The sequence below is a fragment of the Pan paniscus genome, chromosome X, assembly GCF_029289425.2.
Source record: "Pan paniscus chromosome X, NHGRI_mPanPan1-v2.0_pri, whole genome shotgun sequence".
Taxonomy (NCBI): domain Eukaryota; kingdom Metazoa; phylum Chordata; class Mammalia; order Primates; family Hominidae; genus Pan; species Pan paniscus.
The window spans coordinates 71,143,760-71,170,430 of record NC_073272.2 but is presented as its reverse complement, the minus strand read 5'-3'; the positions used below and the strand labels follow the sequence as shown (position 1 = coordinate 71,170,430).

Below are 26,671 nucleotides of genomic sequence, written 5' to 3'. Positions count from 1 at the left end.
GTGCTGGGATTGCAGGCATGAGCCACGGCGCTGGGCCCAAAAATCTCATAATGTTTTAAGAAAGTTTACAAATTTGTGTTGAGACGCATTCAAAGCAGTCCTGTACCGCCTGAGGCCCACGGTCTGAGGATTGGACAAGTTTGCCTCAAGTGGAAGAAGCAAGGTGCAAAACGGTGGGCATATAATGCTAAAATTTGTTTGTTTTGAGACAGGGTCTTGCTTTGTCACCCAGGCTGGAGTGCAGTGGCACAATTGTAGCTTACTGAGGCCTCAAATTCCTGGGCTCTCAAATAGCTGGGACTACAGGGGAGAATCACCAAGCCTAACTAATGTTTAAAATTTTTTGCAGAGATGGGGGTGGAGGTGGAGGTCTCCCTGTGTTGCCCAGGCTGGTCTCCAGCTCCTAGTTTCCAGAGATCCTCCCACCTCTGCCTCCTAAAGTGTTAGGATTACAGGCATGAGCCACTGCTCCCGGTGGAGGTGCTGTTTTTCTTAACTATGAATCTGGAGTATGTCACAGAATTTACCAAACTTTCTGACCTCTAGTGCCTTACACAGGGTTGAAAAGCACTTCCACAAGTAACCGGCAAAGCGCTTCTACCGAACAACACCTGGGCAAAAGCTGAAAACCTTGCGACATTTCTACTTCTTCCAACTGAAAGCAGAGATTCTGGAAGAGCAGGAAAGATACAACAGCAGTGAATGCAGAGCTATTTGACAGTGTCTGAGAAAACAATCTGGCCTTTTGGGCCATGACTTAAGACATTGTAACAAGGTTTTAGCTACAGAGAGCACATTTCATAAGGGCTAGAGCGTGTTTGCTTGGAGACATGCCAATCAGATCACGTGAGTTTTAAGCAGAAAACAAAGTAAGAGTTAGCTCACGCCTGTAATCCTAGCACTTTGGAAGTCCGAGGCGGGCGGATCACGAGGTCAGGAGTTCGAGACCAGCCTGGCCAACATACTGACACCCTGTCTCTACTAAAAATACAAAAAATTAGCCGGGCATGGCGCGCCTGTAGTCCCAGCTATTTGGGAGGCTGAGGCAGCAGAATCGCTTGAACCCGGGAGGCGGAGGTTGTGGTGAGCCAAGATCGCGCCACTGCACTCCAGCCTAGGCTACAGAGTGAGACTCTGTCAAAAAAAAAAAAAAAGTTAAAATGAAAGTAAAAATAGTTGCAGTGGAGCACAGTGAGGAGGGCATTGCGCTTCCAGCCGCGGAGCAATGCCAGAGGCCGGGCCGAGGCTAGGGCTGGGGGCTGGGGGCCTGGGCTGCAGCTCGGGTGGCCCGCCCCGCCCCGGCGTCCCGCGACACCGGCTCGCAGACGGTCACATGCCACACCTCTGCAGACCGGAGGGTGCGGCCGCGCATGGCTGGGGAGGCGTGAGTTAGCCGGGCTCGCGGCACGGAGACTTTCCTGGAGGAGACCCTGAAGGACCTGGACAAGTGCTATGAGAAGGTCCGCCGCGACACGGACTGCGCGCAGAAGCCGCGGGTGCCACCCTGCGCCCAGCGGGCCCTGATCCGCAGCTAGGAGCCGGGCGATCAGAAGATCCAGATCAAGAGCCAGAGGGTGGAGCTGGTGGAGAGCCTCACGCGGCAGGTGGACAGCCACGTGGAGCCGTTCCACGCGCAGCAGGAACAGGGCGACGCAGCGCGACGGCGGCAAGGTCGGCCCGGACAGGCCCAGGGGCGAGGCGGACGCGCAGGCGGAGAAGTCCAACAGCAAAGCGTTCTCGGCGGCAGCGCAACAACTAGAACCGTGAGAACGCGTCCAGCAACCGCGACCACGACGACGTCACCTCGGGCACGCCCAAGGAGAAGAAAGCCCAGACCTCTAAGAAGAAGCAGAGCTCCATGGCCAAGGCGTAGCGGCAGGCGTCCCCCGCAGACCTCCCCATCGACCCCAGCGAGCCCTCCTACTGGGAGATGATCCGCTGCGACAACGAATGCCCCATCGAGTGGTTCCGCTTCTCGTGTGTGAGTCTCAACCATAAACCAAAGCGCGAGTGGTACTGTCCCAGATGCCGGGGAAAGAACGATGGGCAAAGCCCTTGAGAAGTCCAGAAAAAAAACAGGCTTATAACAGGTAGTTTGGGGACATGCGTCTAATAGTGAGGAGAACAAAATAAGCCAGTGTGTTGATTACATTGCCACCTTTGCTGAGGTGCAGGGAGTGTAAAATGTATATTTTTAAAGAATGTTGTTAGAGGCCGGGCGCGGTGGCTCACGCCTGTAATCCCAGCACTTTGGGAGGCCGAGGCGGTCGGATCACGAGGTCAGGAGATCGAGACCATCCTGGCTAACACGGTGAAACCCCGTCTCTACTAAAAATTCAAAAAAAAAAAAATTAGCTGGGCGTGGTGGCGGGCGCCTGTAGTCCCAGCTATTCGGGAGGCTGAGGCAGGAGAATGGCATGAACCTGGGAGGTGGAGCTTGCAGTGAGCCAAGATCGCGCCACTGCACTCCAGCCTGGGCGACAGAGCGAGACTCCATCTCAAAAAAAAAAAAAAAAGAATGTTAGAAAAGGAGCCATTCCTTTTATAGGGATGGGAGTGATTCTCTTTGCCTTTTGTTTTCGTTGGCAGACATGTGTAACAACAAAATGGTCTGTGATCAACATTTTAGAAACTACAAATATAGGTTTGAATTAAACAGTTTAAAAAGAATGCCGTTAAAGAAATAATGACAATACAGGAGGTGCTGCCACCTTCACAAGATTGGAAAAGAGGTCAGAACTAATGTCAGAGCCCCAGATGCTTCCCTTTCCTCCACACACACCTGAACCTGTTTTTCCCACTGTTCGCTTTTCTTGGAGCCCTTTCCACTATAACCACTGGAACCCCTGCTCAGTGAGAAACAAACTCCCGTACATCCTGGCTTTCTTCACTGAACTTTCCCTTCTACCTCCTGCCTTAACTGGATTGGGCTCTCTCCCCAGGCTCCCGCTTCCCCACAGCCTGCTCCAGGCTTCTTCCGTCGCATTCTGCCTATGAAAAAGATGGGCTGGCTGATCGGAGTGCAGTGGTGTTTACAACTAATTGATCACAACCAGCTACAGATTTCTTTGTTCCTTCTCCACTCTCACTGCTTCACTTGACTAATCTAAAAAACAACAACAACAACAACAACAACAACAACAAAAACCCCAGCTTGGTGGCTCACGCCTATAATCCCAGTCCTTTGGGAGGCCGAGGCAGGCAGATCACTTGAGTTCAGGGGATCGAGACCAGCCTGGCGAACATGGCGAAACCCCATCTCTACTAAAAATACAAAAATGGTGGCACATGCCTGTATTCCCAGCTACTCGGCAGGCTGAGGCAGGAGAATCGCTTGAACCCGGGAGGCAGAGGTTGCAGTGAACTGAGATCGTGCCACTGCACTCCAGCCTGGTGAAAGAGTGAGACTCTGTCTCAAAAAAAAAAAAAAAAAATAGAAAATGAAGTTCATTGTAGATGTATGGATTTGTTTCTGGGTTCTCTATTCTGTTCCATTGGTCTATGTGTCTGTTTTTAATGCCAGTACTATGTAGTTTTGGTTACCATAGCTTTGTAGTATAATTTGTCAATTTCTTGACTTTCTCAACTGCCTTTAAGAAAATATCCAATTCCTTGGGAGGCTGAAGCGGGAGAATGGCATGAATCCGGGAGGCGGAGCTTGCAGTGAGCCGAGATCGCGCCACTGCACTCCAGCCTGGGCGACAGAGAGAGACTCCGTCTCAAAAAAAAAAAAATCCAATTCCTTAGTATAACAGACAGGATCCTTCAAATACAGTCACCTGTCCATTTCATTTCCTGACATGATTTCTGTCTTTGTTTTGTGCTGCTATAACGGAATACCTGAAATTGGGTAATTTTTAAAGAACAGGAATTTGTATTCTTACAGTTCTGAAGGCTGGGAAGTCCAAGATCAAGGAGCCAGCATGTTGGTTTGTTGGTGAGGGCTGCCTCCTCTGAAGGAAAATAATTCTGTGTCCTCACAAGACAGAGGTGGCAGGGCAAGCAAACTGAATGCTCTGTGAAGCCTCTTTTTTTCCCATCCAGAAACTTTCATGGGCAAATTTTTATTTATTTATTTTTTGGAACAAGTAGGAGGGGAAAGTGGAGGGGGTGGAGGAGGAGGGAAAAGAGTTTTTAAAAAGCCTCTTTTCTCCTTTCTGAAGGCCTTAATCCTGTTCATGAGGGAGAGGCCTTCATGGCCTAATCACCTCTTAAAAGACCCATCTCTTGATATTATCATAAAGGCAACAACTGAATTTTAGAAGGGACGCATTCAAACCATAGCAGCTTCTTACGTACTTTATATTCCAGCTATAAGAAATACTTTGTAATTCTCTGATGCTACTGCTAATTTATTCCTCCAGGCCCTTTGCCATCCTCATCCCTCTGTCTGTAATACCAGCTCTGTTCCCACTTAGTTTGCCTGTTGAGCATCCCCATGAATGACTCACTTAACAATTTAGGCTTACTTTTTTTTTTTTTTTTGAAACGGAGTTTCACTCTTGTTGCCCAGTCTGGAGTGCAATGGTGTGATCTCAGCTCACTGCAACCTCCTCCTCCTTGGTTCAAGCGACTCTCCTGCCTCAACCTCCCAAGTAGCTGGGATTATAGGCATGTGCCACCATGCCCTGCTAATTTTGTATTTTTAGTAGAGACAGGGTTTCTCCATGTTGGTCAGGCTGGTCTCGAACTCTCAGTCTCAGGTGATCTGCCTGCCTCAGCCTCCCAAAGTGCCAGGATTACAGGCGTGAGCCACCACGCCCAGCCTAGCCTTACATTTCTTATTCTGCCTTCACTCCAGGAACTTTATTTTCTATTCCATTTCAGCCCCCTCTCTCAGGGCCACACTCTCACTGACCAGAAAAACCTGACCTCTGACATCTTAAACCCCAGTATCACAAAGAGGCAGAGGGACTTCTACATTTGGCCAAGATTGAGTAATTCACCCTACTGCCTAAAACAATAGCAACAAAAGGGACAGACTACATAAAACAATGGTTTCCAGACACTGGACATCAGGCGGCATATGATAGTGACAAAAGAAAGGAGAGAAACAAACTAGATGAATTTTTTTTGTGTGTGTGTGTTTTTTTCAGACAGAGTCTTGCTCTGTTGCTCAGGCTGGAGTGCAGTGGTGCGATCTCGGCTCACTGCAACCTCCATCTCCCAGGTTCAAGCGATTCTCCTGCCTCAGCCTCCTGAGTAGCTAGGATCACAGGCGTGCACCACCATGCCTGGCTAATTTTTGTATTTTTAGTAGAGATAGGGTTTCACCACGTTGGCCAGGCTGGTCTCGAACTCCTGACCTCAGGTGATCCACCTGCCTCGGCCTCCCAAAGTGCTGGGATTACAGGCGTGAGCCACCGTGCCCAGCACAAGATGAGTTGTATGAGTGCCCTAGCATACTGCCTGGAGAAAGTTTCTAGGCCACAGTGCAGAGAGGAGGAACATAGGCAGAGCCTAGCAGTCTCTCTGAGCTAAGAAGAAAGACTTGGAAGACTAGGAGGCCAAGGTAGCTAAAGTTCACTGGACAGAAAACTGGAGAAAAGATAGCTGCACAGAGAGAAAGCTCTGGAGATCTGCAGAGGATGTCTCTTAAGTCTTCAGCTGGGGATTGGTCAGTGCATGCCCACAAAGAAACTACCTACCAGCACTTTGGGAGGCTGAGGTGGGTGGATCATGAGGTCAGGAGTTCGAGACCAGCCTGGCCAATATGGTGAAACCCCATCTCTACTAAAAAATACAAAAATTATCTGGGTGTGGTGGCGCACAACTGTAGTCCCAGCTACTCGGGAGGCCAAGGCAGGAGAATCGCTTGAACCTGGGAGGTGGAGGTTGCAGTGAGCCGAGATCATGCCACTGCACTCCACCCTGGGCAACAGACTGAGACTCCGTCTCAAAAAAAAAAAAAAAAAAAGAAACCACCTAAAGCTAAGGGAAGAACCACCTGAAGGGATTAGAGAGAAAAATACTCAAAGATCACACAGGGACCAGAATAGTTTGTGTTCCCACCAGCCTGATTGTGGGTGGGAAAACTTCATAAAACACTGGGTAGAATACTTCCCCAGTAGAGCAACAAATCTAGTCCTAGATTAAAAGGCTACTTTTTGATCCTGGCTTAAAAATCAACTAAACAAACAAGAGCTTAAAAGCAAGCATTTAAAAAGGTCAAACTGTTTCCAAATAACTTAACTTCCCAGAACAAAGCTTACACATATTTACAGTAGTACAGAAATACCCAGCACCTAACAAGGTAAAATTTTTAATGTCTGGCCTCCAATAGAAAATTAACAGGCAAGCAAAGAAGCAGGAAAATGTAATCCACCATGAGGAGAAAAATCAATAGGAACTGACCAGAGATGACATAGGTGATAAAGTTAATAGACAAGGATAATAAATGGTTATTATAACCACATTCCAGATGGTGGAGGAAAAATTGAGCATGTTAAGTAGAGATACAGGAGATATTTAAAAAGATAAACTTCTAGAGATAAAAAAGGCAATGTCTAAATTTTTAAAAAATATGTTAGATGAGGCCAGGTGCGGTGGCTCACGCCTGTAATCCCAGCACTTTGGGAGGCCAAGGCAGTTGGATCACCAGAGGTCAGGAGTTTCAGACCAGCCTGGCCAAGATGGTGAAACTGGTCTCTACTAAAAATACAAAAATTAGCTGGGTGTGGTGGTGGGCACCTGTAATCCCAGCTACTCGGGAGGCCAAGGCAGGAGAATCGTTTGAACCCAGTAGGCAGAGCTTGCAGTGAGCCAAGGTCGCGCCACTGCACTCCAGCCTGGGTGACAAGAGCGAAACTCCGTCTCAAAAAAAAAAAAAAAAAAACATACATACATTAGATGGGACTAACAGCAAATTAGGTACTACAGAAAAAAAGATTAGTGAACTTGAAGGCATAATAATAGAAACTATTGGAATGAAGCATAGAGAAAAAAAGACGGAAAGAAAGAACAGATCATCAATGAGCTGGGGGGCAATCCCAAGCAGCCTTCTATACATGTGATGGGAGTCCCTGAAGGAAGAGGGGTGGATAAAAAAAAAAAAGGCTGAAATTTTTCCAAATGTGATGAATACCATAAACACAGATCCAAGAATCACAACATACTCCAAGTACAGTAATTATGAAGAAAATTATACCACCAAGAAGAGCAAACTAAACCCAAGAAGAAAATAATAAAGATTAGAGAGGAGATAAACAAAAATAGAAAGTAGACTAATAATACAGAGATTCCAAGATCAACAAAATTGACAGAACTTTAACTAGATTGACTAAGAAAAAAAGGCTCAAATTACTAAAATCAGAAATGAAAGAGGAAACATTACTACCAACGTTACAGAAATAAGAAGGATTATAAGAGACTATAATTATTGGATAATCTAGATAAAATGACCAAATTCCTAGAAACACAAACTACCAAAACTGAGTCAAGAAAAATAGGAAATCTGACTAGACTTACAACAAGTAAAGAGACTGAACCAGTAATCAAAAATTTCCGGCCAAGCTTGATGGCTCACGCCGGTAATCCCAGCACTTTGGAAGGCTAAGGCAGGAGGGTCTCTTGAGAGACCTGCCTGGGAAACATGGTGAGACCCCTGTCTCTACAGAAAAAAAAAAAAAAAGATAGCCAGGCGTGGTGGTGTGCACCTGTAGTCCCAGCTACTGGGACTGGGGTGGGAGGATTTCTTGAGCCCAGGAGTTGGTGCTGCAGTGAGCTATGACCAGGCCACTGCACCCCAGCGTGGGTGACAGAGCAAGACCCTGTGTCTAAAACAAATTAAAAAAAATAATTTTAGGCAGAGCACAGTGGCTTATGCCTATAATCCCAGCACTTTGGGAGGCCGAGGCAGAAGGGATCTTTTGAGCCCAGGAGTTCCAGGCCAGCCTGGGCAACATAGTGAGACCTCGCCTCTACAGAAAATCAAAAAATTAGCGGGGTGCCTGTAGTTTCAGCCACTCAGGATGCTGAGGTGGGAGAATCACCTGAGCCCGAAAGGTCAAAGCTGCAGCGAGCCATGATCACGCCACCCAGCTACACGAGAGGCTGAGGCACGAGAATCGCTTGAACCCAGGAGGTGGAGGGTGCAGTGAGCGGAGATTACACGACTGCACTCCAGCCTGGGTGACAACGCAAGATTCTGTCTCAAAAATAAATAAATAAATAAATAATAAATAAATAAAAAGAAAAAACGTAGGGGGAAATATTAATGATCTTGGATTTGGCAATGAGTTCTTGGATATGACTTAAAAGTACAGGTAACAAAAGAAAACTAAGTCAATTGAACTTCATCAAAATTAAAAATTTTGTGCATTAAACAACAATAGCAACAGAGTAAAAAGGCAACCTATAGGATTGAAGAAATATTTGCAAATCATATATCTGATAAGGCATTAATATCCAGAATATATAAATAATTCCTACAACTCGACAACAACAAACAACCAAATCTAAAAATGAACAAAGGATTTGAATAGACATTTCTCCAAAGAGAATATACAAATGACCAATAAGCACATGAAAAGATGCTCAACATCACTAGTCATGAGAAAAATGCAAATCTAAACCACAATGAGATGCCACTTCACACCCATTAGGAAGGCTATTATAAAACATACGCCTGCACGTGCACACATAGAAAGCAGCAAGTGTTGGTGGGATTGTGAGGAAATCAGAGCCCTTATACATTGCTGGTGGGAGTGGAAAATAATGCAGTCACTGTGGAAGACAGCTTGGCAGCTCCTCAAAAAGTCAGACATAGAATTACAATATGACTCCGTAATTCCACGCCTAGGTATATATTCAAATGAATTGAAAACAGGGACCGATAATGTACTATAGCTATGCAAGATGTTACCATTTGGGGAAGCTCGGTGAAAAGTATTGGGATCTCCATACTACTTATTTACAATTGTCTGTGAATTTACAGTTATTTCAAAATCAAAAGTTAAACCAAAACCATGCATTGACCTCACTGTTTCCATGGATCAGGAATCCAGGCACTGCTTAGATAGTCTTACAGTTCAGGGTCTCTCACAAGGTTGCAGTCAAAGTGTTGGCCAGGACTGAATTCATGTCAAGGTTCAACTGGAGCAAGATCTACTTCCACATTCACTTTGTGGTTGTTAGCAGGGTATAAAGTACCTTGTGGACTGTTGGACTGAGGGTCTCAGTTCCTTGACATGTTGGCTTCTCCACAGGGGAGCTCGCAACAACACAGCAGCTGGTTTCATCAGGGTATTGAAGTTCATCACCTTGAAGCAAGCAAAAGAAAGCAAGAGCATACCAGCAAGACAGAAGTCATGGTCTTTTGTAACCTAGTCTTGCAAGTAATAGCTCCATCACCTTTACTGTATTCCATTTGTTAGGTCATCGGACCCAGCCCACACACAAGAGGAGGGACTTATACAAAAGCATAAATACCAGGAGTTGGGGATCACTGGGGACTACCTGTCTACCTCAGTAGCCAAATAAAACACTTAAAGGATGAATAATAAGTTAATTTTGGCCAGGCGCAGTGGCTCACACCTGTAATCCCAGCACTTTGGAAAGCCAAGGCAGGCGGATCACCTGAGGTCAGGAGTTCGAGACCAGCCTGGCCAATATGGTGAAACCTGTCTCTACTGAAAATACAAAAATTATCTGGGTGTGGTGGCAGGCACTTGTAATCTCAGTTACTTGGGAGGCTGAGGCAGGAGAATCACTTGAACCCGGGAGTCGGAGGCTGCAGTGAGCTGAGATCACACCACTACACTCCAGCTTGGGTGACAGAGCAAGACCCCGTCTCAAAAAAAAAAAAAAAAAAAAAAAAGTAATTTGACCCACCAGATACAATGAAATGCATAGTAATTAATATTATAGTGGTCCAGAAAGAAAAAGATTAAGTGGAACTCAATAGAGTCCAGGAGACTCAAACATTGTTAAAGCAAAAAATTGGAAAATTAAATGTCTATCCATAGGATGTTTTAAAAGAATGAGGGCTGGATGTGCTGGCTCACGCCTATAATCCCAGCACTTTGGGAGGCTGAGGCCAAAGGATCACTTGACGCCAGGAGATTGAGACTGGCCTCAGCAACATAGTGAGACCTCATTTCTACAAAAAATAAAAGAAAAAAGAAAAAGAAAAGAATGAGGCAAACTGGGGAAACCTGAATAAAGATTGGTGAATCGTATCAATGTCAATATCCTGGTTGTGATATTTGCAAAATGTTGCCATTGGGAGAAACTAGGCAAAGTGTACAAGGAATCTCTATTATTTCTTATAAATATCTCAATAAAATTTTCAATTAAAAAATGGGTTCCAAGTCACTGCAGAAGAAAAAAATAATGAGGAATGTGTATATATATATATATATATAGAGAGAGAGAGAGAGAGAGAGAGAGATGTTCACAATATATTATGTGTAAAAAGCAAGTTGGAAAATACAGTAGTCCCCTTTATCCGAGGTTTCCCTTATCCACCTCTAAGTGTCCAAGTGAAAGGAAGAGCCACACAGCTCTCTATTTATGTATTTATTTATTTGTTTGTTTGTCTGTTTGAGACAGAGTCTCACTCTGTTACCCAGGCTGGAGTGCAGTGGCACAATCACGGCTCACTGCAGCCTCAACCTCCTGCTCTCAGGGGATCCTCCCACCTCCGCCTCCTGAGTAGCTGGGACCACCACGCCCAGTTAATTTTTTTAAAAAAATTTAGTAGAGACAGGGTCTCCCTATGTTGCCCAAGCTGGCCTCGAACGACTGGGCTCAAGCAATCCTCTGGCCTCGAACGACTGGGCTCAAGCAATCCTCCCACCTCGGCCTCCCAAAGTGCTGAGATTACAGGCATGAGCTGGTTCTCACTTTAAGCCAAAAGCTAGGAATGATTAAGCTTAGTGAGGAAGGCATGTTGAAAGCCGAGACAGGCTTTCAAGAAGCTAGGCCTCATGTGCCAGTTAGCCAAGTTGGGAACACAAAGGAAAGGCTCTTAAAGGAAATTAAAAGTGCTACTCCGGTGAATACATGAATGATAAGAAAGTAAAACAGCCTTATTGCTGATATGGTCCAGATAGAAGATCAAACCAGCCACAATATGCTCTTAAACCAAAGCTTAATCCACAGCAAGGCCCTAACTCTCTTCAACTGTACAAAGGCTGAGAGAGGTGAGGAAGCTGCAAAACAGAAGTCTGAAGCTAGCAAAGGTTGGTTCATGAGGTTTAAGGAAAGAAGCCATCTCCATAAAATGAAAGTGCAAGGTGAAGCAGCAAGTCCTGATGTAGAGGCCACAGCCAGTTATCCAAAAGATCTAACTAAGATGATTGATGAAAGTGGCTACACTATGGCCAGACGTGGTGGCTCACGCCTGTAATTCTAGCACTTTGGGAGGCCAAAGCAGGCAGGTCATGAAATTAGGAGTTCGAGACCAGCGTGGCCAACATGATGAAACCCCCATCTCTACTAAAAATACAAAAAACTAGCCGGGCGTGGTGGCACATGCCTGTAATCCCAGCTACTTGGGAGGCTGAGGCAAGAGAATTGCTTGAACCCAGGAGGTAGAGGTTGCAGTGAGCTGAGGTCGCACCACTGCACTCCAGCCTGGGTGACAGAGCAAGACTCCGTCTCAAAGAAAAAAGAAATGAAAGTGGCTACACTGAACAGGAGATTTTCTATATAGATGAAACAGTCTTCTATTGGAAGAAGATGTCATCTAGAACTTTCAAATCTAAAGAAAAGTCAATTCCTGTCTTCAAAGTTTCAAAGGAACAGGCTGATTCTTGTTAGGGGCTAATGCAGCTGGTGACTTTTTTTCTTTTTGAGACAGGGTCTTGCTCTGTCACCCAGGCTGGAGTGCAATGGCACAGTCACAGCTTACTGCAGCCTCCTGGGCTCAGGGGATCCTCCCACTTCAGCCTCCTCAGCCTCCCCAGCAGATGGGATTACAGGTGTGCACCACAATGCCAGGCTAATTTTTTTGTATTTTTTGTAGAGACAAGGTTTTGCCACATTGCCCAGGCTGGTCTCAAACTCCTGGGCTCAAGCAGTCTGCCTGCTTCAGCCTCCTATCCATTGCAGCCTCCTCCCAGCAACGAATGAGGAGTCACTAGGATTACAGGCATGAGCCACCACGCCCAGCTGGTTTACTGAATATTTTAAGCTTACTCGTTTTTTTTGTTTGTTTGTTTTTGTTTTGTTTTTTGCCAGGCGCAGTGATTCACACCTGTAATCCCAGCACTCTGGGACACCGAGGCGGGCGGAGTTGAGGTCAGGAGTTCGAGACCAGCCTGGCCAACATGGTGAAACCCTGTCTCTACTAAAAATACAAAAATTAGGGCCGGATGCAGTGGCTCACGACTGTAATCCCAGCACTTTGGGCGGCCAAGGCAGGCAGATCACCTGAGGTCAGGAGTTCAAGACCAGCCTGGCCAACATGGCAAAATCCTGTCTCAACTAAAAATACAAAAATTAGTTGAGCGTGGTAGTGCATGCCTGTAATTCCAGCTACTAGAAAGGGCTGAGGCAGGAGAATTGCTTGAACCCAGGGGGCGGAGGTTGCAGTGAGCCAAGATCGAGCCACTGCACTCCAGCCTGGGTGACAGATCGAGACTCCATCCCCACCCAAAAAAAAAAATTAGCTGGGCGGGGTGGCGGGCACCTGTAATCCCAGCTACTCAGGAGGCTGAGGCATGAGAATTGCTTGAACCTGGGAGGCGGAGGTTGCAGTGAGCCGAGATCGCGCCACTGCACTCCAGCCTGAGCAATAGAGCAAGACTCAGTCTCAAAAAATAATAATAATAATATTTTTAAGCCCACTGTTGAGATCTACTGCTCAGAAAAAAAAAAAAAAGATTCCTTTCAAAAGATGACTGCTCATTGACAATGCACCTAGTAATCCAAGAACTCTGATGGAGATACACAAAGAGATTAATGCTGTTTTCCTGCCAACACCCATTCTACAGCCCACAGATCAGGGAGGAATTTAGACTTTCAAGTCTTATTATTTAAGAAGCACATTTTGTAAGGCTATAGCTGCCACAGATAGTGATTGCTCTGATGGATCTGGGCAAAATAAATTGAAAACCTTCTGGAAAGGATTCACCATTCCAGATGCCATTAAGAACATTTGTAATTCATGGAAACACGTCAAAATATCAACATTAACAGGAGTTTGGAAGAAGTTGATTCTATCTCTCATGGATGACTTTGAGGGGTGCAAGACTTCAATGGAGGAAGTCACTAAAGATGTTGTGGAAATAGGCCAGGCACGGTGGCTGATGCCTATGATCCCAGCACTTTGGGAGGCCAAGGCGGGCAGATCACGAGGTCAGGAGTTTGAGACCAGCCTGGCCCACATGGTGAAACCCCGTCTCTACTAAAAATACAAAAATTAACCGGGTATGGTGGCACACGCCTGTAATCCCAGCTACTTGGGAGGCTAAGGCAGGAGAATTGCTTGAACCTGGGAGGCGGAGGTTGCAGTGAGCACTCCAGCCTGGGCGACAGGGCGAGACTCTGTCTCAAAGGGAAAAAAAAAAAAAAGATGTTATGGAAATAGCAAGAGAACTGGAATTAGAAGTGAATCCTGAAGATGTGGCTGAATTGCTATAATCTCATAGTAAAATTTGAATGGATGAGTAGTTGCTTCTTATGGATGAGCAAAGAAAAGTGGTTTCTTGGCCAGGCGTGGTGGCTCACACCTGTAGTCCCAGCACTTTGGGAGGCTGAGGCAGGAAGATCACTTGAGCCCAGGAGTTCAAGATCACCCTGGGCAACACAGTGAGACCCCATCTCTACAAAAAAAAGAAAAGAAAAGAAAAAAAAAAAAGCCAGTCATGGTGGCACATGTTTATAGTCCCAGCTGCTAGAGAGGCTGAGTTGGGAGAATCACTTGAGCCCAGGCGGCATGAGCCATGATCATGACACTGCACTCCAGCCTGGGTGACAGAGCGAGACCCTGTCTCAAAAGAGGAAAAAAAAAGTGCTTCTTGAGGTGAAATCTACTCCTGGTGAAGATGCTATGAGCAATATGGAAATGACAACAAGCGTTTAAAATATTACATAAACCTAGTTGATAACACACTGGCAGAGTTGGCGAGGATTGACTCCCATTTTGAAAGAAGTTCTACTGTGGGTAAAATGCTGTCAAACAGCATCACATGCTACGGAGAAATCCTTTGTGAAAGAAAGAGTGAACTGATGCAGCAAATTTCACTTCTGTCTTCTTTTTAAATATTGCCACAGCCACCCCAACCTTCAGCAACCACCACCCTGATCAGTCATCAGCCATCAATATCAAGCCAAGACCCTCCACCAGCAAAAATATTACCACTCACTGAAGGCTCAGATGATCATTAGCATTTTTTTAGCGATAAAGTATTTTTAGACGTGCTATTGCACATTTAATAGACTACAATATAGTGTAAACATAACTTATATGCACTGGGAAACAAAAAAATCCCTGTGACTCACTTTATTGTGATATGTACTTTATTGCAGTGGTCTGGAACTGAACCCACAATATCTCTGAGGTATGCTTGTGTTGTTAATTGTCCACTCAAGAGCCACCCCCTCCACTTCTTATTTGCCAAAAGAACCCATATATGTGCAGGGAAGAAATATGCCCAACCCCAATATGAATCACGCTTTGTCTAAACCTGTTTCCATTTGTGAGATTCACAATTGTACAACCTTAAAGCTGCAAGTTGCCATATTGTCCAGTATTGGCCATGAGATAAAGGGAAGTGTGTTGATAGTGGGAGAAAGCTTGTGCTTTCATGATATAAGGGACAGCCATAGTGCCACTACTTTCTCCAGTTTCCTTCCCCAAACATGAATGTGATTACTAGAACTAAAGCAGCCATCCTGTGACCATAAGGCAACAAGCACGAAGGCCGAAAGCCAACCTGCTAAGGAGGGTTAAGCAGACAGATGGAGATTGAATTCTTGATGCCATTGCTAAGCCTTTGAACCAAAGCCAACAACTATCTATCTCTGGACTTCTTATATGAGAAAGACAAATACCTACTTATTTAAGTCAAGTTTTTTGTTACTTATAACCACACAAATGGCATCATGTCATTTTCCTACTTAAAACCCATCAATAGGCCGGGCGCAGTGGCTCATGCCTGTAATCCCAGCACTTTGGGAGGCCGAGGCAGGCGGATCATGGGGTCAGGAGATCGAGACCATCCTGGCTAACACGGTGAAACCCCGCCTCTACTAAAAATACAAAAAATTAGCCGGGCATGGTGGTATGCACCTGTATTCCCAGCTACTCAGGAGGCTGAGGCAGGAGAATCACTTGAACCTGGGAGGTGGAGGTTGCAGTGAGCCGAGATCGTGCCACTGCACTCCAGCCTGGGCAACAGAGCGAGACTCTGTCTCTAAAAACAAAAACGAAAACAAAAAACATCAATTTCAGGGTAGAGCCCATTCCTCACGGAATGACGTATAGTTTCCATCAAGATTTGACTCTGGTCTCCTTTCCAGCTGCATCTTCTACCATTATCTCAGATATTCCAAATCAAAGATCCATTATGAAATATATTCTTAAGCATCCATACCTATAGATATGTGGTTTTCTGTGGAATGCCTTCATGATTTGTACAATTAAATAACTCTTTTTATCTGTCAAATATCAGTCCAATGGTTACTTTTTGTGTGTGTGTGTGTGTGTGTGTGAGATGGAGTTTCACTCTTGTTGCCCAGGCTGGAGTGCAATGGCACGATCTCGGCTCACTGCAACCTCCCCCTCCCGGGTTCAAGTGATTCTCCTGCCTCAGCCTCCCGAGTAGCTGGGATCACAGGCATGCACCACCACGTCTGGCTACTTTTTGTATTTTTAGTAGAGATGGGGTTTCGCCATGTTGGCCAGGCTGGTCTTGAACTCCTGACCTCAGGTGATCCGCCCGCCTCGGCCTCCCAAAATGCTGGGATTACAGGCGTGAGCCACCGCGCCCAGCCCATCCTGTCCCTTCTCTAAACACTTTTCACCATCTCCATTACTATCAACCTCAACCAAGCCACCATCATCTCCTGCCTAGATTACTACAATAGCCTCCTAAGTACGCCTTGCATGTGTTTTCTCTTTGCCTGGAATGATCTTCCCCCAGATAGCCACATAATTTATTCCTTCACTTCATTAATTTCTCTGTTCAGATGTCACCTTCTCTGAAAGGCCTTTCCTGATCACCTTATCTAAAATAGCAACTCTCTCCTCCTTAACACATACACATTCTCTTTATACCATTATATTACTTTAGTGTTCTTTATAGTACTTATCACCACCTCACAGATATTTATTGCCTCTCTCCACCTCCATGAAAGGACTTTTGTTCAATGCTGTATTTCCAGCACTTAGATTAATCTTGGTACGTAGTATTCACTTAATAAATATTTATTGAATGAATATATGAATTATTTCTGGCTTTTAGAAGAATGGGTAACTACATAATTGAATAAATATATCTCTGTACCCCAAGGCCCAGCATACTACCGGGTACATAGTGGGAATTCAATAAATGTTTGTTGAATGAATCAAGGCTGTAAACGTGCTCATAAGTCTTTCTCTTTTTTTAAGAGACAGGAACCATGGTGGGGTGCAGTGGTGCGATCATAGCCCACTGCAACCTCGAACTCCTGGGCTCAAGGGATCCTCTTGCCTCAGCCTCCCGAGTAGCTGGGACTACAGGTATATGCCACCATGTCTGGCTAGTTTTGTTTTTGGTTTTGTTTTTTGAGACAGTCTCAGTCTGTTGCCCAGGCTGGAGTGCAGTGATACAGTCATGGTTCACTGCAGCCTCAAACTCCTGGGCTCAAGTGATCCTCCCACATCAGCCTCCCAAGTAGCTAGGACTGCAGGTGCACACCACCATGCCCAGATAATTTTTTGATTTTTCACAGAGACTTGGTCTCGCTATGTTGCCCAGGCTGGTCTAAAATTCCTGGGCTCAAGAGATCCTCCCACCTGGGCCTCCCAAAGTGCTGGGATTACAGGCATGAGCCACCACAGCCGGCCTCATAGGTCTTTTAAAAATTTTCTGGTTATCCCATTTCTCCCTTTAGCTATTACTATCATTCTCCTTCCCCTGATAGCCTAGCTGCTTTCTCACCTTCCAGTCACTTTTTTTTCAGCTTAAAAACTTTTATGAAATATATCACAAATACAAAAGTATATCTGACATTTATGGTAGATAAAAATCTCATATATAATTTAAAGAATAAGAAAATGAACATCTAAGTGCCCACCAATCAGCTTACAAACCAGAACATTACCAGAGCCTCTGAAGCTCTCTGGATACCCTGCTGAATTGCATTCCTTTCCTTCCCTGCAAGATATAACTGCTATTAGGAATTGTACTTTTTTTTCTTTTTGTTTATTTATTTTTTGAGACGGAGTCTCACTCCATCACCCAGACTGGAGTGGAGTGGCGTGATCTCAGTTCACTGCAACCTCCACCTCCCGGGTTCAAGAGATTCTCCTGTCTCAGCCTCCCAAGTAGCTAGGACTGCAGGCATGCGCCACCACGCCCGGCTAATTTTTGTATTTTTAGTAGCAATTGGGCTTTGCCATGTTGCCCAGGCTGATCTTGAACTCCTGGCCTCAAGTGATCCTCCTGCCTTGGCCTTCCAAAGTGCTGGGATTACAGGCATGAGCCATCATGCCTGGCCAGTAATTATACTTTTCTTTATGGCTTTCTCACCCGTGTTTTTGAACCTTATATACATAGAATCATATCATATGAATTTTTCTGAACTTTCCTTCCACATTATGTTTGTGGGACTCATCTATGTTGATATTTGTATCTGTAGGTATTTTTACCAATGTATAGTTTTCCCTTTTATAATAATACCATAATTTACTAAACCATTCTCTTATTGAAGAACATTTGAGCTATTTTCAACTTTTTGCTATAAAGATCAGTGCAGCTATTAACACTCTTGAATTCTTGTACATGTCTTCTGGTACGGTGGTGCAAGAATTTTTCTAGCATATATACCTAGGGGTAGAATTGCTGATTAAGTCAGCTAGGTGCAGTGGCTCATGCCTGTAATCCCAGCATTTTGGGAGGCCAAGGCGGGCGGATCACCTGAGGTCAGGAGTTCAAGACCAGCCTGGCCAACATTTTCACGTTTATTGGCTATTCCTGTTTTCTCTTCTGTGAAATGCTGCTTTATGTTTTTTGGTCAGTTTTCATTGGATGGCTTGTCTTTTTCTTACTGATATATTGTCTTACATATTTTTTTTTCAGAATTTAAAAAGAATTTTTGCCAAAGATAGACCTCCCTATGTTACCCAGTCTGGTCTCAAACTCGTGGACTCAAGCAATCCTCCCATCTCTGCCTGTCAAAGTTCTGGGATGCTGAGATTACAGGTGTGAGCCATCGCGCTTGGCCAGGATTCTCTTGTTTTTGTTTGTTTGTTTGTTTGTTTGTTTGAGACAAGGTCTTGCTCTATCACCTAGGCTGGAGGAGTGCAGTGGTATGATCATAGCTCACTGCAGCCTCGAACTCCTGGGCTCAAGTGATCCTCCTACCTCGGCCCCCAAAGCATTGAGATTACAGGCATGAGCCACCGCAGTTGGCCAGGATAGTTATTCTTTTTTTTTTTTTGAGAAGGGGGTTCACTCTTGTTGCCCAGGCTGGAGTGCAGTGGCGTGATCTTGGCTCACTGCAACCTCCATCTCCCGAATTCAAGCAATTCTCCTGCCTCAGCCTCCCAAGTAGCTGGGATTACAGGCACCCACCACCACGCCCAGCTAATTTTTTTGTATTTTTTGTAGAGATAGGGTTTCACCATGTTGGCTGGGCTAGTCTCGAACTCCTGACCTCAGGTGATCCGCCGGCCTCAGCCACCATGCCTGGCCCAGGACAGTTATTCTTTATCAGTTATATGAATTGGAAACATCTTCTGCCAGCCCATCACCTTTTAAAATGATGTCTTATGATGAACAAAAGTTTATTTATTTATCTAGAAACAGAGTCTTGCTCTGTCACCCAGGCTGGAGGGCAATGGTGTGATCTCGGCTCACTGCAGCCTTTGCCTCCTGCGCTAAAGTGAGTCTCCTGCCTTAGCCTCCCGAGAAGCTGGGATTACATGTATGTGCTACCATGCCCAGCTAATTTTTGTATTTTTAGTAGAGATGGGGTTTCACCATGTTGGTCAGGCTGGTCTCGAACTCCTGACCTCGAGTGATCCACCTGCCTCGGCCTCCCAAAGTGCTGGAATTACAGGCGTATGCCACCGTGCCCGGCTTCAAAAGTTTATATTTTTTAACACAGTTAAATGCATCCAAATTTCATTTTATGATTTGCCCTTTATGTTATTGTCTAAGAAATCCTTTTGTATACCAAGGCTATAGAAATATTCTTGGTGGGCACAGTGACTCACACCTATGATCCCAGCACTTAGCACTTTGGAAGGCTGAGGTAGGAGCATCGATTGAGGCCAGGAGTTTGGGACTGGCCTGGGCAACATAGTGAGACCCTGTCTCCATAAAAAGTACAAAAATTAGCCAGGCAGGTGTCATGTGCCTGTAGACCCAGCTATTCAGGAGGCTGAGATGGGAGGATCAATTGGTCCCAGAAGGTTGAGGCTGCAGTGAGCTGTGATTGCACTATTGCGCTGCAGCCTGGGTGACAGAGTGAGACTCTGTCTCCAAAAAAAAAATTAAAATTAAAAAAAATTTTAAAATTATCTTTTATTTCTCCTAAAAGATCTAAAATTTTGGCCGGGCACAGTGGATCATGCCTGTAATCCCAGCACTTTGGGAGGCTGAAGCAGGTAGATCACTTGAGTTCAGGAGTTCAAGACCAGCCTAGCCAACATGGTGAAATCCCATCTGTACTAAAAATACAAAAATTAGCTAGGCATGGTGGCAGGCACCGGTAATCCCAGCTACTCGGGAGGCTGAGACAGGGGAATCACTTGAACCTGGGAGGCGGAGGTTGTAGGGAGCCAAGATTACACTACTGCACTCCAGCTTGGGCAACAGAGCAAGACTCAGTCTCAAAAAAAAAAAAAAGTCTAAAATTTTTGCCTTGCACATCTAAGTCTTTTATCCATCTAGATTGATTTTTGCGTGATGTACGAGGTAGGGTTCCCATTTCATTTTTTTCCTATATAGATAACCAACTGATCTAGCACTGTTTATTTTGAATAATCTGCAATGCTACCTTGATATTTACCAAGTTTCCTTATGTGTTCAGGTCCGCTTCTGAGTTCTCTACTCTATTCCATTGCTACATTTGCCTATTCCTGTGCCAATCCCAAACTCTTAACTGTTGCTTTAAAATAAGTCTTTTTTTTTTTTGAGGGAGAGAGAAAGAGAGAGAGGGTCTCACTCTGTTGCCCAGGCTGGAGTGCAGTGGCATAATCATGGCTCACTACAACCTCAAACTCCTGGGCTCAAGCGATCCTCCAACCTCAGCCTCTCAAGTAGCTGGGACCACAGGCGTGTACCACCATGCCTGGCTAAATTTTTTTGTGTGTGTTTTTTGTAGAGATGGGGTTTCATCATGTTGCCCAGGCTGATCTTGAACCCCTGGACTCAAGCGATCCTCCCACCTCCCCTTCCCAAATTGCTAAAATTACAGGCATGAGCCACCACACCCAGCCTAAAATAAGCCTTGATATCCGAAAGGGCAAGTTCCAGTTCCCTCACCCTGTTTGTCTCCTTAGTTATTTTTGGTCAGTTCCTCTTCCATATAAAGTGTCGAATCATTTTGTCAAATTCTATGAAAAATCTTATTGGAATTTTGATGAAACTGCCTTGGAATTCATAGATCAATTTAAGATATCTTTTCATCTGTGTTAGTCCGTTTGTGTCACTATAAAGAAATATGTGAGGCTAGATAATTTATAAAGAAAAGAGGTTTAATTGGCTCACGGTTCTCTGTAGGCTTTACAGGAAGCGTGGTGCTGGCATCTGCTTCTGAGCAGGTCTCAGGAAGCTTACAATCATGGCAGAAGCTGAAGGGGAGCCAGCATGTTACATGGTGAAAGCGGGAGCAAGACAGAGAAGGGGGAGGTGCCGCATTCTTTCAAACAACCACATCTCAGTGAACTAATAGAGAACTCACTCATCACCAAGGGGATGATGCTAAGCCATTCATGAGGGATCTGCCCCCATGACCCAACACCTCGCACCATGCCTCACTTCCAACATTGGGGATCACCTTTCAACGTGAGACTTGTAGAGGACAAACATCAAACCATATCAACATGTTTACTATATTGAGTCTTGCTATTCATGAATCTAGACTGTCTCTCCACTTATTTAAGTCTTTAATATCTTTCAGTAAAATTTCATTATTTTCTTCATAAAGGTCTTGAAAATCTTTTATTTAGATTTATCCTTTTTCTTTTTTTTTTTTTTTTGAAACGGAGTCTCGCTCTGTCACCCAGGCTGGAGTGCAGTGGCGCGATCTCGGCTCACTGTAACCTCCACCTCCCGGGCTCAAGTGATTCTCCTGCCTCAGCCTCCTGAATAACTGGGACTACAGGCTCCCGCCACCATGCCTGGCTAATTTTTTGTATTTTTAGTAGAGACGGAGTTTCACCATATTGGCCAGGCTGGTCTCAAACTCCTGATCTCGTGATCCGCCCGCCTCAGCCTCCCAAAGTGCTGGGATTACAGGCGTGAGCCACTGCGCCTGACTCCTCTAGCTTCTTCTACCTTTGCCCTCCCACTGAACATTGGGTCTTTTCCCAAGTTCTCCCCTTGGGCCTGATCTCATCTCCGTAACTTTACATTCTGTCCATTAGCTAATGACATAACAACCCAGCCTTTCTCCTGAGCTCCACTATTTCCAGCTACTTACTGAACATCTCCGCTTGGATGTCTCCCAGACATCTCACTCACCAAATTTGACACTTAATTCATTACCATCTTCAACCCAAAACCTATTCCTTAAGTTCTTCCACAATCATGTCCCACCCCCATCCCTGATTTCCTAAGACAAAAACCTGGAAGAATTCCACTCTCCCCTTTGCCTATTACACTCCCAGAAACTCTAGCAATATTTCAGTTCCTCAAATACACCAACCTCTTTTTTGCCTCAGAGCCTTTGATCTTACTATTCCTTCTACCTAGAATGATCTTCCCCTTGCTCAATGCACGGATGGCTCTTTCTCATCTTCAAGTCTCAGCTAAAATGCCACCTCATTATTAGACACCTTCTCTGTCTACCTATCTAAAGTAGGATGGCCTCTACTCCAACCCAGCCACAATTACTTCAATGCATCACCTTCTTTTACTTCTCACAGTTTGTGTTTACTTGTTTATTGTCTGTTCTTTTCCACTGGAATGCAAGCTCCGTGAGAATAGGATTTATATCCATGTTTTCCATGCTATATTGCCAGAGCCTAGAACAGTGTCAGGTGCATGGTGGGTACACTATATTTATTGACTGGATGAATGAATCCTATATGCCTCCTTATTCCTTGTCTGCCAATAATAGTCACCAAATGCAGTTGAGTCTACCTCCTAAACATCTCCCAAATCTAGCCCATATTCTCCAACCCAGTCATTGCTTTAATTGAAGCACTCATCACCTCTTACCTTATAGTCTTATAACAGGTGCTTTTTCCCCAAGCCTGGCTCCTTCCCTAATACATTCACTACATTAAATATATACATACTCTGAAACCAGGGCTAACCTCTCTGCGACCAAACTAAATCTAATCACATCCTTCACCTGCGTAAAATTCTGCATTGTCAATCACGATCAAGTCCAAACTCCTTACCATGGCCCATAAATCCTTTGAGGACTCTTGCTTGCTTGCTTGCTCTCTCTCTCTCTCTTTCTTTCTTTTTTCAGAGTTTTGCTCTTGTCACCCAGACTGGAGTGCAGTGGTGCGATCTTGGCTCACTACAACCTCTGCTTCCCGGTTTCAAGCGATTCTCATACCTCAGCCTCCTGAGTAGCTGGGATTACAGGCGCCCGACACCACGCCCAGCTAATTTTTGTACTTTTAATAGAGACGTAGTTTCACCATGTTGCCTACACTGGTCTCGAACTCTTGACTTCAGGTGATCACCCTCCTTGGCCTCCCAAACTAGTGGGATTATAGGCATGAGCCACCGCGCCCAGCCAGAGGACCTGTTTCATAATCTGCCCTGCCTTCTTCACCTTTCCCCAACCCTCACCTTCCTTCCCTATATACCCAATGCTCCAATTATACTGGGCTACTCGTAGCTGTCCAAACATTTCATGGTAGTTCATGTCTCTGGTTTTGTTGTTGTTGTTGTTATTGTTGTTTTTAAGAGTCGGGGGTATCATGCTCTGTTGCCCAGGCTGGAATGTAGTGGCTCCATGTAGTGGCTCACGGCTCACTGTAGCCTTCTCGAACTCCTAGGGTAAAGTGATTCTCCCACTTCAGCCTCCCAAGTAGCTAGGACTAGAGGTGCACACCACCATGCCCGACTAATTAAAAAATTTAAAAAAAAAATTTTTTTTTAAGAGATGTATTCTCACTATGGCAACGTCTCAAACTCACGGCCTTAAGTGATCATCCCGCCTCAGCCTCTAAATCGCCGGTATTACAGGCAAGAGTCACTGCACCTGGCCATGGCTCTGGCTTTTGGATATGGTACTATCTGTCTGGAATATCCTCACCCCACCTCACCTGCCAACCCCCTGTTATCCATTCAGATTCAGCTTAAAGGTCTTTTGTACTGTAAAGCTTTTCCTCACACTCACCCAACCTGCCTATACCCTGCAAAGTTGATTTCCTTTTCCTCCCAAATTTCCCCCTTCCTCTCATGTACTTCTGCTGCATCAGCCACACCCTACTCTCAGGTTTGTGCTTATTGTGTCTGACTACCTGTGACACTTGAGGGCAAATGCTGTATCTCATTCTTCATATTCTCAGTTGTCACATGTACTAAGTGCTGGAATGTTTATTGAACAAGTGAAAATGAGCAACAAAAAAAACCCTTTCTAAATAATATCTGAAGTTGTCAAAGTTGTAGTGAAGTTAGTATGTTTACATAGGACTTCTGGCAAGATAAACAAATACAAACTTTTGAAAAGCAATATGACACTACATATCAAAACTCATAAATATCTTTGTAACAGATAAAAGTGGTCACCTCTGGAGAAAGTGAGCAGAGGAGAAAAGGGAAGGGGTAGGGAAGGGAACTTGCTATTCATTCTGAGCTGTTCTGATTTTTAACTGTGTTTTACATAGATAACTATTTTATTTTATTTTATTTTATTTTATTTTATTTATTTTTTTGAGATGCAGTCTCACTGTCGCCGAGGCTGGAGTGCAATGGCGAGATCTCAGCTCACTGCAACCTCTGCCTCCCAAGTTCAAGCGATTCTTCTACCTCAGCCTCCCCAAGTAGCTGGGATTACAGGTGTGCGCCACCACGCCCGGCTGGTTTTTGTATTTTTAGTAGAGACAGGGTTTCACCATGTTGGCCAGGCTGGTCTCAAACTCCTGACCTCAAGAGATTTGCCCACCTCGGCCTCCCCTGTGCTGGGATTACAGGCGTGAGCCACCACACCTGGCCAATAACAATTTCAAAGAACTGTTTTTGACCTTTGGCTTAATAATTCTATACTCAAGAACTGATGCAAGAGAAGCAATGAGACAGAAGTAAAAGCTATATGGATGAAATGTTCATTGTATTATCGAAAATTCTGAAATCTTAGAACAAACTAATAATAGGGAAATGGCTAAGTAAATAAGGATAAATTAATTCAATAAACTATTAAGCCAAGGTGGGCAGATTGCTTGAGCCCAGGAGTTCGAGACTAGCCTGTGCAAAACCTTTTATCTATTAAAAAAATACAAAAAGTTAGCCAGGCGTGGTGGCACATGCCTGTAGTCCCAGCTACTTGGGAGGCTGAGGTTGAGGCAGGAGAATAGGGTCTGGAGGTAGGGAACCTAAGGCCGTTTCACGCTGACTTCCTAGAACTAAATTGAAAGGAAAACTCTAAGTTTCCATGTCTAAGTAACAAAAGGACCAGAGGCTATGCCCTTTGCAAACCCCCTCCTTTTCTGCCTGGCAGTTGGGAAATTTAAAGTACCTCAACTAATCAGAGGTTTGCATAGGAGTGTAACTTAGTAATGTCACTTCAGCCTCAGATTGGTTGCTGTCCACAACCAATCAGACTGATTGTGGGCCACCACTTCATTTACATGGGGTGAACACCAAGTAGCCAATGGGAAACGTCTAGGGGGTATTTGGACCTGAGAAGATTCTGTGTTGGGGCCCTTGAGCGGCTGCTCAGGCCCGCTTCCCACCCTGTGGAGTGTACTTTCGTTTTCAATAAATCTCTGCTGTGCTGTTGCTTCATTCTTTCCTTGCTTTGTTTGTGCCTTTTGTCCAATTCTTTGTTCCAAATGCCAAGAACCTGGACACCCTCCACCAGTAACAAGGTGGGAGGATCACCTGAGCCCAGGAAGTCAAGGTTTCGGTGAGCCATGATTGCACCACTGCACTCCAGCCTGGGCGACAGAGGGAGACCCTGTCACAAAAAAAAAAAAAAAAAAGTGACCATTTCATAAACTATGTAGAAACATGGAAGACAATTTATGACATAATGTTTAGAAAGCATAATATATATCTGGGTTCCATTCATATGTGTGTGTGTGTGTGTGTGTGTGTGTGTGTGTGTGTGTGTGTGTGTGTGTGTGTATATATATATATATATATTTTTTTTTTTTTTAGACGGAGTCTCGCTCTGTCACCAGGCTGGTGGAGTGCAGTGGCGTGATCTCGGTTCACTGCAACCCCTGCCTCCTGGGTTCAAGTGATTCTCCTGCCTCAGCCTCCCGAGTAGCTGGGACTACAGGCATGTGTCACCATGCCCAGCTAATTTTTTTGTATTTTTAGTAGAGATGGGGTTTCACCATGTTGGCCAGGATGCTCTCAATCTCTTGACATCGTGATTCTCCCGCCTCGGCCTCCCAAAGTGCTAGGATTATAGGCATGAGCCACAGCACCTGGCCATGTATATATATTTTTGAGACATGGTCTTTCTCTGTTGTCCAGGCTGGACTGCAGTAGCAATGATCACCACTCACTGTAGCTTCGACCTCCTGGGCTTAAGCAATCCTCCCACCTCAGCCTCCCCAGGAATTGGAACCACAGGTTCATGCCACCTGTTTTTATTTATTCTATTTATTTTATTTTATTTTATTTTATTTTGTGTTATTTTTAGACACTGGTTCTCCCTTTGTTGCCAGGCTGATCTCTAACTCCTGGCCTCAAGTGATCCTCTCACCTCAGCCTCCCAAAATGCTGGGATTACAGGCATGAGCCACCACACCTGGCCTATACATTCTTTTTTTAAAATATGAATGGAAGGGCTTGGGCACAGTGGCTCAAGCGTGTAATCCAAGCACTTTGGGGGGCTGAGGTGGGCGGATCACTTGAGGTCAGGAGTTCAAGACCAGCCTGGCCAACATGGAGAAACCCCGTCTCTACTAAAAATACAAAAATTGGGCAGGGCTTGGTGGCTCACACCTGTAATCCCAGCACTTTGGGAGGCCAAGGCAGGCAGATCACGAGGTCAGGAGATCGAGACCATCCTGGCTAACACAGACATATATATATATGCACATAATACATGTGTATACATATATATACACACACAGAAAATATTGTGGTAAAAGAAATGTCACCTATAATTTCATTACTGAAACAATTTTCATTTTTGAATATCACCTCTCCGT

At 44.9% G+C, this 26,671-nt stretch overlaps 1 pseudogene; it reads left to right on the top strand.

Moving 5' to 3' along the window:
* Positions 1 to 1,391: 1,391 nt before the first annotated feature.
* Positions 1,392 to 26,655, top strand: LOC129395228 (inhibitor of growth protein 1-like; annotated as a pseudogene).
* The last annotated feature ends 16 nt before the right edge of the window (positions 26,656 to 26,671 follow it).